The sequence below is a fragment of the Rhinolophus hipposideros genome (assembly GCF_964194185.1).
Source record: "Rhinolophus hipposideros genome assembly, chromosome: 25".
In the NCBI taxonomy this organism is placed as follows: Eukaryota; Metazoa; Chordata; class Mammalia; order Chiroptera; family Rhinolophidae; genus Rhinolophus; species Rhinolophus hipposideros.
The window spans coordinates 26,436,558-26,450,120 of NC_138071.1; the positions used below are offsets into that span (position 1 = coordinate 26,436,558).

The following is a 13,563-nucleotide window of genomic DNA, read 5'->3' on the forward strand; positions in this document are numbered from 1 at the left end:
GGCGTCGCACGTTATTTATAGAGTGTTTTGCAGAATGTCTCTGCAGTAACATACATACAAAAGCATGGCTGGATCTCACAGTCACAACAGTGGGAGAAAGAGTATATAAAGTTAAAAAATAGGCCAACAGATGTGTTAAAAGTTGGGATAGGGGTTACTATCGTTTCCTCATTATTTAGATTGAAGTTCAATATTCTAGCAAAATGTATACATAGGTGATATTATGTCCTTCTCAGTGCATTATGTTGAGGGGTAATGTGGTCAATTCGTTCTACTGTTGATGAAGATGAATTTGATTATTCAATTAAAGTGGTGTTAGACAAATTCTTCTATTAATATAGCCTGTTCTCCAACGAGTTTCACCTAACAAATTTAGCATCCATTAATGGTTCTTACCTAAATCAATTTTTAGATGGTGGTTATAAAATGGTGATTTTACATTTTTTCCATTCTTTTTACATTTATTAGTTGACTTTTTTTTTGTAAAGAAGAGCTTTCCTTTCTCCATCTAACAAAAAACAAAAACAAAAACAAAACCTTATATGGATTCATAGGTTCCTTAATGAGCTAGAAGGCATTCCTATCTTTATTTGTTTTGACACTCAATGGTCCTAAAGTTAGCGAGTAGTGAGTCTCTTTGGGCTCAGTTTATGAGCACTTTCTTACTTTCTGGCACAGGATGTTCCATTGTTCATCTTTTAGGTTTCCTCACCAGCCCTGGAGTCAGCCGTTTCTCCCAGAGTTCCTAGTTCCTTTTAATGGTATTTAGTGACCATGATACGGGCTTGAGAAGTGCTCAGTGCAACTGAGTTGCTGTTTGTAACTCCTTTCAGGGGACAGAGTCAGGGAGTGTGTGTGTGTGTGTGTGTGTGTGTGTGCACACGCATATTCACACAGCTACTTACAATTCCAGTCTGACCCCACAGTTCTTCCTTGCCTCCTTGTACCCCATATTTATATCTCCTGTCTCTCACAGAATCCTGGTTCCCCGAAATATCAATATTTTTACTCAGTTGCTCAAAAATAGGTTTCGTAAGTTAAAGCAAAACAACTTACCAAGTCAAGTTCAATCTCTCATTATAGCTCAATAGCTCTTGTTTTCTTAGAACATATACCACCTATGTTTTTTTCAGTTTTGTCATTATGTTATCAATATGATATACCACTAGGTTTTTTGTTTTGGTTTATATTGATTTTTATGTTTGTCTCCTCAGACCTCTTGCTTTACTTTTCTGAAATATAAGACATTAAAATTACTGAGAAGTTGAGGCTGTATAAATGGGTACACGCAGAGAAGAGCCATGCTCAACTCTACCCCTCGTATCTCCTTTCTATCCACCTCTGAGTAATGTTTCCAGATCTGGATGTGGGAATACGCAAGTGTATTTAGTTTTTATTATTCATAAAGCTGAACACTTAAGATTTGTGCATTTCTATATGTTTCATCCATGAAAGAAAATGTTAATAAAATAAACCCAGTGAGATGGGGCAGTCAGTGTTCAATCAGAAAAGCCTCACCACTAAGTATTATTGAATAAGGGAATTATTATAGAAATAAGACCTTGCACACTTACAGGATGAGCTGGGAGAAGTACCAGTCCAGAAAGGGGAGTTGCAGGATCAGCAGACAGTCACTAAGGAGCCGTCCTAGAACATGGCAAGGTGGCAAAGTCACAGACACAGGGCAATCTGGGAAGCCAAGCATATCCCACCACTGGAGCGGGACCACCGAGGGGTTGGTGCAAAAGCTGGTAAGAAATCATCACTTCTGTGGGGCCTCAGGCAAGTACCTGGTGGCTGCATGGGGTTACTGTTGAGGGATGAGCTGGTGGGATGGTAGGCCGCACGTGCCCCTGGCAGGTGTCTTTTCTCCACCCTCTGGGAGCTGCTGCAGCCTTCTGAGCTCGGTGGTGCCTCCCTGGGCGCCTGCCCATTGGCAAGGACATGGTTCACTTGTAGGTCTGCAGAGCTGTGCCTCCTGCCAAAGCTCGTCCAGCAGAGGCATCTCTGGTCCTATAGGGTTTCTGGGAGCACTCCCTGCTGCTTCAGTTCTGCCACCTTCTGGTTTAAGGTCCCTTGGGACAGCTGGGGTGGCTTCCAGGGCCCCAGGATGGCAGCTCAGCTGTGGTCCCTCAGGTGTAATTATTCAAATAATTGGGCTTCCTGGGTTCAGTGAAGACACTGCCCAAAGCCAAGAAGTAGCTGCGGTGAGAGGAAAGAAGAGCAGAGGGGAGGAGATGGGCCATGAAGCACCCAGGCCAGCCAGTGACGTAGGGGAGGCGCAGGGAGAGAGTGTGGGGGGGCAAGTTTAAAGTACATGCACCTTGTGGGGCGAGGAAGGAAGGAAGGGGTGGCCAGCTCGTGGCAAAGACTTTCCAAACAGGTGCCTTTCAAGCAATACCAAGAAAGAGGAGACTCAAAGATTGTGAGCAAAGGTTTCTGGGGGCCAAAAAGTACTAACCAATTTTGCTGTAAGGCAAATTTTTCATATCTCCAGAACTTCCTAAGAATTAATACATTTCAGGGCATAGATGTGGGTGTTGCAACACAGGTGAAAAGGTAGTTCATTGGATGTACCAAACAGGTGAGGGGGTATAGCTCAGGGGTAGAGCATTTGACTGCAGATCAACAGGTCCCTGGTTCGAATCCGGGTGCCCCCTACCCTATCAGTTTTCCTATTCATAGCAGTCGCTCATGTTCCACTTTCCTTTCATCCAATTACGATCCTTCCTGAGGGTGTCCCCTGCACAACTGCTCCCAAGTCTTCCTGTACTAACATGCCAGGTGTGCCCCCTCTTATTGGCATATGGCTTTTCCCCCCTTCCGTACACATCTCATTTCATCAACTCTATTGGGTCCTCAAAGAGAAGGCAAGGACCCTCATGCAGAATTCTGCTGGGCTTTTCCAGGGCAGACCAGGGAGCTGCAGATACAGCAGCCTTCCCAGGGACATACAGTGAGTGGTAACCCTACATTATCACCCTCCCCTTCCTACCGAAACAGTTTGGCACAGTGGAGTGGTGGACAGGCCTCCTGAGCCAAATCAGAGCAGCCAGGTTCTCCACGCGGGGTTGACATTTTCCTCTGGGGAAGTGGTTCCTCCAACCAGAGCTCAAACATACACTTGCCTCAAACTCACAGGCCAAAAGCCTGGCTTACCTACTCTAACAAGGCACACAGGGATTCTGCAGCGTTGTTCCTACAAACCCCAACGACTGGAGCTCTGGGACACTGTCCCAATTAGAGTCCATTTCTGTCTTCACTGAAGGAAGAAAGGTGCAGCACTGAGAACCTAGGTAGGTGGGTGGCTTTGGAAATGGTTGGCCAGCTAAACCAACATGTCAATGGGAAATGGCTTGGGGGTTCTTCAGGCAGTATCGCTCTTTTTTTCCTCTCTGATGAGCCCGCCCAGGGACAAGGCCTGGAAATCTGCAGAGTTGAGGGAAGGTGTCTTACTAGGAGCCAGTCTGGCAGCTTCTAACAACTCAGTCCAGGAAGAGGCTATAACTATTATGCAGAGCTGAGTGTTACCACACAGATGAAAGGTATCAATTATGTTACATTAGTATCTGAGGGGGTATAGCTCAGGGGTAGAGCGTTTGACTGCAGATCAACAGGTCCCCAGTTCAAATCTGGGTGCCCCCTCATTTATGTGCAATTTTGAGTAGTCTTCCCACCCACGTTCCCAGTCAGGGATAAATGGTGCTTGGTCTCAGGCAGGCCACTGAGTGCAGAGTTGCATTTCTGAAGCCCCAGATTCCTCAGTGGCAGGCTAAAGTTTGGGGGGGTTGGGGTTAGTTTCTAGGCGGTTGTGTCAACAAAGACGAGGACAATTTGAAGGAGGCTGAGAGCATTAGGAGAGCTACTGTCCAGTTACACTCCTTGACTCACTAAATGCCAGCTGGGCAGCAGCTCTGAAGACCAGTTGTTCCTGGCACACCTCTAGAAGTGAGGGGAGCATCTCCAAAGTTCCCAGGAACATCTGGTTTTGGTTCTTTGTCAGAGCCTCCCAGATGCCCGGAGGGTGAGTCAGAGGTGTCACCTCGGATAAGTTGCTCAAGCTCTCATGTGCCTCAGTTTTGGCATCTCTAAAATGGAGCACAATCATGGTCCCACCTCAGAGGCTTTTCTTTCTGTGAGAATTTAAAGCACTTACAACAATACCTAGTACTCAATGGCAGTTGTTACTATCAGCTACAAACCCGCCCTCGGGTAAATGAACAAAGGGGCTGTGTGAGTCCCTGTATTGCTGAACGGACTGCCTCGGAGAGCGTCTGCTAAAGGCAGTGATCTCGGTAGCAGTGGACGTTGAGTTCGTCTTTCCCGTGGCCACGAGAGCCAGGCCACCAGTGTACAGGAGGATGCTTGTCCCTCTGTTCCCTGTGGCAGAGGTGCTATGATCAGGCACGAGCTGATCCCCAGCCAGGAAAGGAGTTCGCGGGGCTTCTTATCCTCCTTGAATTGCTTCCTAGTCGCTACAGGACTGTTTCCACAAAGCCCACTTTATGTAATAAAAAGTCTCAATGTGTGTGAAGCTCATACATTTTGAACCAACGGCCCAGGTCAGTCGGCCCGGGTCAGTCGGTGGCTCCGAGGCCAGTGAAAGAGGAAGACGACTTTCTGCACCTTTCCTCAGGCATTCCGAGAACGGAATCGTGGTGGTGGACGGCAGCATGGTGACGCCTGACCTTGCCTGTTCCCCTTGGACCACAGGCCCCAGAAGCCCAGGTGTGTAGTTTGGCGGAATCTCCCTGAGCCTGGCGAATAGCAAGGAAGCAAGTCAGAACCGCTCCTCGGCGTGGTGCCCGATTCTGAAGGGCTGGGGCCTTGGGCGGCAGGAACAACTGCCGAGGCTCGGGGTGCAGGCGCCTGGTTTCTGGGACACAGTGCTTCACTGTCACTTAGGACTCTTAGGGCCCGGGTGTGTTTGGGGGGACAGAGGGTGCGCTGTGTGAGACCACGTGAGGTAGGCTGTGGGCCCCGTGGGCCCTGCTCAGGGTCTTGGCATCGCACATGCTCAAGGCTATGCCCCTTCCTCTGCCTCCCGCACCACCCTGCCAATCTAGAACGCTCCTCCAGTGCTCCTCTTGGCTTGACTTTTTCTCTTTTTGTTGCTGTTTCTCCCATTTCCAAGGCCAAGTAATTCTCTGGCTCCCCCAGGCCTTCTGAGTCTGTCATTGTGGCAACGAAGGCTGTTGTCTCAAACAGATCCCGTGCCCCGCTGGGAAGACCCCTGGGATTGGGGAGAAGTCGGCACTGAACAGGCGTGAGCTCCTGAGTCAGACAAGGTCTCAGAGCTGGAATCTTCTTGCCTTGGACCAGAACGTTCCTGATCTCCATCACGCTTACCCACCTGCCTGGGGAGAGGGATGAAGACATTTAACAACAGGCCAACGAATAAAATTAAGACTAAGTAGTTGGCATGGAGACTTAAATCAGAGATCTCTTAGTCCGCAGTGTAAGCATTAGATTTAGGCTAGTGATGTATCCTGTCTCCCAACAAATGAATGAATATATTCTTCTAGCTAATACCTTTGCAATGTTGAAGCCACACCCATCACTTTGCCATCCTGAGAAGCAGGGTTGACCTGTAGGCAGCCTGCCCACTGAGAACAGGTCATTCTTCCTGCTGTCTATTCCCCCTTGCCTCAGGAATCCATCTAGGGACCCTCTGCCCACAGCCCTGCAGCGTCCCCTTCTCTCTCTCTCTCTCTCTCTCTCTCTCTCTTTCTCTCTCTCTCTCTTTCTCTCTCTCTCTCTTTCTCTCTCTCTCTCTCTCAGCAGGGACAAAACCCCTGAGAGCAATCAGCCCCCTCAATTAAATTCTTCAGATACTTCATTTGTGCTGAGCAAGAGGCCAGGCTTTGTGGGGGGATACAGAGATGAACGAAATCTAGTCACGACAGACATCCCATCCCTCACCTTTTTCCAGAAGCTCTACTTCTCATGTGGAAGAGAGATTTGCAACATAAAATTGTATTAGATATGATAGAAAAGAGCTTAGAGTGGAGCTGGGCTACCTCTTGGGGCAGACTTGGTGACAGATCTGCAGAGGTGGTGACTCAGCTGCGTCTGGAAGCTTAGTGTCCAGGCAGTGCGGGGGAAGGGCATGCCGTGTAGACAGTGCGAAGAAACAAAGATGCAATGCTTTTAGAGTGCTTTCCGGGTCTAAAAGGTATACATAACTCATGGATCAAAGAAGAAATTGCAATTGAATTAGGAATTCGAAACTATTGTTAACTAAATGATGAAACTGCTAGATATTGAAACTTGTCAGTTACAACGATAGCAGTACTTAGAGGGCAAGTTATAGCCTTCATGCACCTACAGAGTTCTGAAAAGATAAGGTGACAATTAACTAAGCATCTATTCCTAAAAGGCACAAAAGGGACAGTAAAATAAACCCAAAGAAAGAATAGTAAAATAACAAGGATTAATTAATGAAAGCATACATTGATGAAACAGAAAACAAATATACAAAACAGTCAATGAAGCAAAAGTTGTTCTTAGAAACAAATAATGAAAATGGTAACCCAGATAAGACTGACCAAGTAAAATGAGAAAACACTAATAACCTTATAAGGAATTTAAAAGGATACATTACTACAATTTCCAAAGATGTTAAAAAGATCATAAGACAATTATGAGTAACTTTATGCCAATTAAATACACTATTGAGATGACATGGAAAATTTTCTAGAAAAATACAACTTACATGAATAGAAAGGAATCTGTTGTCTGCCAGATGGTCCTGGTTCTCTCTTCCTCTTCACTACTCCACTCTACATGGTTTAGCAGGACTCAGCTGGTTCAATGGAAAAATACAAGATTTTAGCTGATCCTGGTGTTAGTGTGCCAACTTCCTACGCAATTAATGTCAAAGCGCTACACTCTCCTGTCTTCCATTATGATCATTTCCTTCACCAAAAAGCTTCCACTGTTATGTGGTCCCTCTAAACTTACCTATAAATATGTGATATGGTATAGAAAAAGAATGTCTCTTTTGGAATACTTGGTGAGGTGTGTCCAACTGTGTCCAGCCCAAGAACATGCTTCCTTGGGATAAAAAAAATGGGGGGAACTGCAGACACCCTGATGCATTGTTTGTAACTTCTCTCTAACAAATCTTACTTTACACTTATACCAGTATTTGTCTTCATGTCACCTCATGTCCTAGATTATAGTTCAGTAGAAAGCACCCTGAAGCAATGTTGACCTATGAGGGTCAGGCCCTCATTAAGTGGGTTTGGAGAAACACCTCAATCACATGGTTTCTGTTTGTTAGGAACTCCACATGATGGGCACAGTCATTCAACACTGAGGGCCATTCCAGCAGCCAGTGCCAATGCTTCTCCAGGCAGTGCCCACACCCAAGGGCTATAGGCCAAGAGGACACAGGGTACAGGTCTTCTGCGGAGGAATCCTGCCTCCTGGTGCACAGCAGGCTGATGAGTGCTCGCTGCGGCAAGCCTGGGAGCTCTCACAAGAGGTCCATCTTCAAGTGGCAACTCATAGGTTTACAGGTAGTCTGGGTGTGGCTGTTCAGACGAAAAGTATTAATTAAGGCATATCATGGCGGAAGGGGGTATAGCTCAGGGGTAGAGCATTTGACTGCAGATCAAGAGGTCCCCAGTTCAAATCTGGGTGCCCCCTGTTTATTCCTAATTTTGGCCTTTTAAATGGGTCCTGCATTTCCAGTTTTTTCTTCCTTATTGACATCAATGTAAAGATTTTTTTTTTTTTCTGGAATGAGCAAATGGTGAAGCTTTAATATGGTGGTCGGTGGTTCTTCACTCCAAATATAAATTAGAACTACCAGAAGAGGTCAGAAAAGTGCCATTTCTCAGGCCCCATGCCAGACCATTTGAATCAAAACGTCTGCAGTAGAGCCCAGGTATGGTAAAAGCCCCCCAGGGCTCCTGGGCTCCAGCTAAGATGAGAACCAGCTTTAGCAGAGCTTCCAGGAAGCCTTCTCAGACCCAGAGGGCCTGCCCGCACTCTGCCCACCATCTTGTGTGATGAATCTCCTCGGATTCATCCTGTGTGTGCACCATTTGTCACTGGACCTTAAGAGCTTCTTCCAGCAACAGTGGTTATTTCGGCATATCTTAGTTTTCTTAATTTTCTCCTTCTCCGTCCAGGTATTCTCCCTGGGATGGGCTAGAATTGGTCTTCTATTTCCAAGCCAGGTTCTCTGGCTCAGGGAGAGAGCCCTCCGGGGGCTGAGACAGTTTGCAGAGGATAAAATATTAACCTGTGAAAGTATAACTTTAGGCTGTATAACTACTGAAGACAATGTCATGTCTTATTCAAGCTTTAAAAGCACACCTCTGCGGAAGAAACCAGTGAATCTTATCAACCATCTCAAACCTGAAGCATGCGATGTCTTTCTACGGTGTGGAGACCCAACAGCTGAGCATTTGGTGGATAACCTCAGACTTCATTGTGCGTTCAGAGAGGTAGCAGGTAATTCAGAAATACACTTCATAATTCTATCATCCTTTACACTAATGGTTTCTTACGGCCTCTCTCACAACGACCTAACACACATTGCAGGATCCTTCAGGATTCTAGAAATAACAATAGTTTATACTTTAGATGGGCTGAAAACAGATTCTCATAATAAAACTATCTGACAGCAAGGAAGTCTTAATTTTATTTTATATTGAATGACAGGAAAGCACAACAGAGAAATAACCACTTAAGACAGAGCACGGGCAAGGCTAGTCTTCCTGAAGACTGTCTAACTCAATAAGTTGGCAAACAGCTCTTTGTGTAACTCCCTGGGTTGTAAATATTCTGTATCCTTTGAGTTCTCTTATCAGCACACAACACAAGTGCCCCCCAGAAACAAAACTTCTTTCCTCTTCAGGGATGTGCTTCAGTTTCCCTTTCATTATAGCCGATTCCTTTTGTTAACAAGAGATTTGAATGTTTTAATTAGCTTTTTTTTTTCCTCAAAGAGGTGGCCTTTGTATTCCAGTTTCATAAATACTTGGAGCTTTGGTTTAGAACCTGGTTGCTTGCCCCTTTCCTGTCCCTGCTCCACCTCTCCCATGACACCTCCTTGATGAGACAGGTAAAGAGTTAACAGGAACGAGCTTGTGAGTTAACAGAAACGAGCTTAAAATTAAGGGCTTGCCTCTGAATCCCCCCGCTAGCTGTGGGAACAGCACAGTTCCCTGAAGAACGACAAATCCCTGCATGCTGACAAGCACCCTACATCCTGCATTGAAAAATATGAAACCCCAGCGAAACAGAAACTTGGGGCAGCTATCTACATTGGACTCTGCCCCTGGCAACTACTCTGCCGGTGCTTCTCTTCTTAAATAAATGTTCTAGCTTCTACTCCTTTGTGCCTTGTGAATTCTTTCACAACCCAAGAGTGACCACAACACTCCTGATATTGAAAATAATCTCTAGTGGCAGCCTCCATCTCACCTTCTCGTTTTACTTCAGGTCCTGCAACCCAATCCTGCCAGCCCTGCAGCCACTCTGTAGAACCCCCAATCACTGGGGGAGTTCTTCCTCCTTCACGTTTTCCCTAAACTCCCTTTCTTACATCTCCTTGTACATCTGATGCCCAGTATTCTCCTGAAGATGTCCCTCTCCCTTCAACCTCCCAACCAGAGAGGGCACCTTCTCCCTGTTCCCATTCCTTATTCCCCACTTTGCCCATTCTAGGTTCCAGGTTCTCAACTATCCCTCGACACTTCTCCTTTAAAATCATCTCGATATCCTTAAACCACACTCTCCTCATCCTCCTAAATGTATGCACTCATATCTGGGACTCCCCAAACGTAGTGGAAGAATCAGGATAAAAATCGTATTTTCCTTGTCTCCTCCTGTTTTCCTCCTCGGTTAGTGCCAACATCATGTTAATGGTCCTTCCAGGGCTAACACCTGAAGTTTCCATCTTAGCTCTAACAGGGTTCACAGATTCCACCCCACGGCAGCTCTCAAGAGGCGTGGCGAAGCAGGGATAGAGTGTTCTCCTCCTTCCCCCACTCCAATCTGTTCTATCTTCTTCTTGGCTGTTGGTTGGGTGTACAGCTTCACGAAAGAAAAACATTTCCCTTGGAGTTAAGTGAGGCCAAGTGTAGTCTGGTCAATGAGATGTAGGTGATAGTGCCGAATGCTCTTAAAGAGAGAGGCTGTCTTTCCTCTTCCCCTTTCCTGCTGGCTGGAAGATAGACATGATGCTAACGTGGGAGATGTCATGTGGGACCATGAGGAGACCTTTGGAATGCAAGCCATGTAGGCTGGAACAACCAGGAAGAAGGAATCGGGTTCCCTGTCTATAGACAACAACTACTAAAATGCTTTTCAAAGGTGTAGAAGCCCCCCCCCCACACACACCCATGCATGTTTCAAGACTTTGTTCGTCGAAGGGAGTCACTGTTGATCGGATGGACAAATCACATATGATAAATCCTCTCCAGCTTTCTTGTCTCCTGCTGTCTATGGATTCTTTCTACATTACACCAAAGGATCGCTATTACTGCAAATGCATTTAGAACCGGCCTCCTGTGAATCCTGATTCAAGTCAACAACTGGGCAAACAGGTTTATCCCAGTTGCTCTAGTTATGATATTTTAAACAGAATGTTAATTGGGTATACTCATAAAAACAAATTCAGACTTACTTAAAATTATACTCTTTCTACTTCACAAAATACTTCAAGAATCCATATCAACATGTGCTCTCTAGATTTTTCTCGATATAAATTAGCCAGTTTGAAATTATTTTGGTGTGTGAGTCTTCACCTCGGAGCAATTGGTGCCCAGAGTCAGCTGACATCTTTCTGTCATTAGATCAAGAGACAATGGGGGGGTGGGGCAACTGATCTCTTACAATGAAAACCCCCCAATCTGGGCCATCCAGCTTTCAGACAAGAAGAAGGGGGACTGGCTTGGCTGGCAAGAGAGATTCTGCAGAGCAGCCTATTTGGTATAATTTGAGTTTTCCAAATGCTCTCATAAATTCACGTGACGATTCGTGAAGTCCCACTCTCTGTTAATCACGGATCTATCTTCAGCAAGGAGACTGGTGAAAGCTGTGGGTTCCACCAACATTAGTCTGACAACTCTCAGGATCAGCCTTTACTTTTATTGTCAGCTATTTCAGGTATTCTGGGATGGGAGATAAGAGTTGATCTCAACATAGTCAGAGAAAGTTTGGGGTTTCCAGCCCATATAAACTGACGTTTGAGCTACTTATTTGCTTTCTTTAAACTGCTAGGATCAACCTTTCAGTCCTGAAGCCATGTCTAATATTCCAAGAGAATTCAACTGATCCCGAGGGCACCGTAGGCAAAATTCACTCAACTTTTTCTACTGTAGGATATGGGCGCCTAGATTAGCATCCCCCAAACAACGTAGATTTTCATTATCTTCAAGTTAAGGCTAGATTACCAATCCACATTCCCTTCTCCTAGAGAAAGAAAGAGAGTGAGATTTCCCTAAAATTCAAGGGGAGGACTTACCTGGCATTTTAGTTTTCCTCAGCCAGAGACAGGACCCTGTCTTCCACTAACACTGAGACAATTGTGCATTCCCAAAATGGAGGTCAGACGGCTCAGATGCTGGACAAAGAGAAAAATTAATATTCACAAGACCTGTGAGAACTGACTCAGCCTAGGGGAGATTGGATTTATCTAGAGCTGTAGGTGTCAGGAGAGGCTTTCTGGTAAACATCTGACCTGCCTCTTCTCGTGCTCTTCCTTGCAGGCTGAATCAATGCGGTGGGAAAAGCTGAGAGGAGAACAAAGCATTCAGTGGGTAAAACTTCAGCTGAGTAGGGGGCACCCGGATTTGAACCGGGGACCTCTTGATCTGCAGTCAAATGCTCTACCCCTGAGCTATACCCCCAGCTGTTTACCTGAGCCTAATAAGCACTCTTAACCTATAGGCCACACCTTGGCTGTCATCACCTTGAGATGTGTTCTTGCTAGTGTCCTGCCATTATACACCCTGCACACTGGTGCCCCTCCTACTATGCCCACCCCCCACCCCCAACTCTGTACACTTGATTGACACTTCTACTCATAACAGGTATCCTTCTTCCCCTCAGTCCCTGGCTGAATTCAGGCACCAACATTGAAATCATCGAGGTATGAAACTAGAACATCCTTCAGACTCACCTAGAAGATCAAGACTCAGAGCTGGCTACTCAACAGAGCCTTTGAGGTTGGGGGTGGGAGGGTAGTGTAAAAAATAAGAGTTCTTGCACCCCACTTGAGACCCCCTAAACCAGACTCTCTGGGAATGGGACATGGGGCAATGTGTGCTTCTAACAAGCTCCCAATGATTCTGATTCACAGACAGTTTTGGAGCCATTGGTTTAATCTGTGCCTTCCTGGTATACTTGTATACCTGAAAACAAAAAAATGTCAGTGATTAAAATCATGCCCAAACAAAACATACCTGATTAATGACCAAGTCACAGCTAGAATCCATGTTTATGTTTAAAGGTCTCTCTGTGCTAAACCCTCTGGGCAGGAGACGAATGACCCCCTTTATCTCTCTCTTCCCTCCGACTCCCTACTTGCCGAATTCCTCCATATGCCGAATGGAAGAAGTAATTCTTCCATATGTCAGATGGAAGAAGTAAAAGAGGAAGGATGCAGTCCACAGAAAAGTGATTAAGTGGGAATAAGAGAGATTTATGGTCACCGCAGCACAGACACACGACAAAGTGAACATGTGGTCAGGACAACAGAGAGTGCCAACAGGTGACTCTTCAGCCAGGGACTACTTGATATACAGTCAAATGCTCTGCCCCTGACCCATATCCCTTATCCATTTAGACTTTAGATACATTTAGAAATGGTTAGCACCATTTCACTTGCGTTGTCCCACCCAAGGATCCAATGTGTATTGTAATTTCTCCTCATTTCTAATGAACTATTGGGAACTGACTAACCTCAGTTAGACATATCTCTAGCTAGCTTTAAAAAGAGAAAGCAAGAAATCTAAAAAGCAACCTATAAAAAAAAACACGTTAAGTTTTATAATTGACAGCTGACTTATCAACAGAAATGGTAGTATGCAGTTGACAATGGGAAAAGATTTTAACGTTGAAAGAAAACAGTTCAACTAGAATGCTATACAACAATAATTACTTTAAATACAGATGTACAAAAAAATCCAATTAAAACACAAGATTTTCAGACTGAATGAGAAAACACTATCAGCTACTTACATGAACCTCACACAGAAAAGTGGAGAGTGAAAGTATAAATAAAGATATACTAGGCAAATACTAAACAAAAAGGCTGGTGTAGCAATATTAATATGATGAAAAATGGGCTTTAAGTCAGTAATCATTTCTATAGATAAAAGGAACATTTTTAAATGATAAAGAAGTCAACCCATCAGGAAGCTATTACAATTCTAAAGCTAAATAAATGCACCCAATAACATAGTGTTAAAATATAGAAAACAAAAATGGACAGATGTAAAAGGAGAAATAGGCAAATCCTTAATCATAGTGGAAGATTTTTAACACAACTTTCCCTATAGCTGATAAAAAAGGCAAATAAAATGCTAGCAAGGATGTGGA

At 45.0% G+C, this 13,563-nt stretch overlaps 1 long non-coding RNA gene across 2 annotated transcripts in view; it reads right to left on the bottom strand.

Annotated features, from left to right (window-relative positions):
• Positions 1-483: 483 nt before the first annotated feature.
• The window catches only part of LOC308492793, a 32,545-nt gene continuing 19,465 nt past the window's right edge, over positions 484-13,563 (bottom strand). For both annotated transcript variants that reach the window (XR_013992570.1, XR_013992571.1), the window contains 3 exons: positions 11,486-11,584; positions 6,716-6,805; positions 484-5,357 (listed from right to left, as the gene is read on the bottom strand). This is a non-coding gene — a long non-coding RNA (uncharacterized lncRNA). The remainder of the gene's footprint in view (positions 5,358-6,715; positions 6,806-11,485; positions 11,585-13,563) is intronic.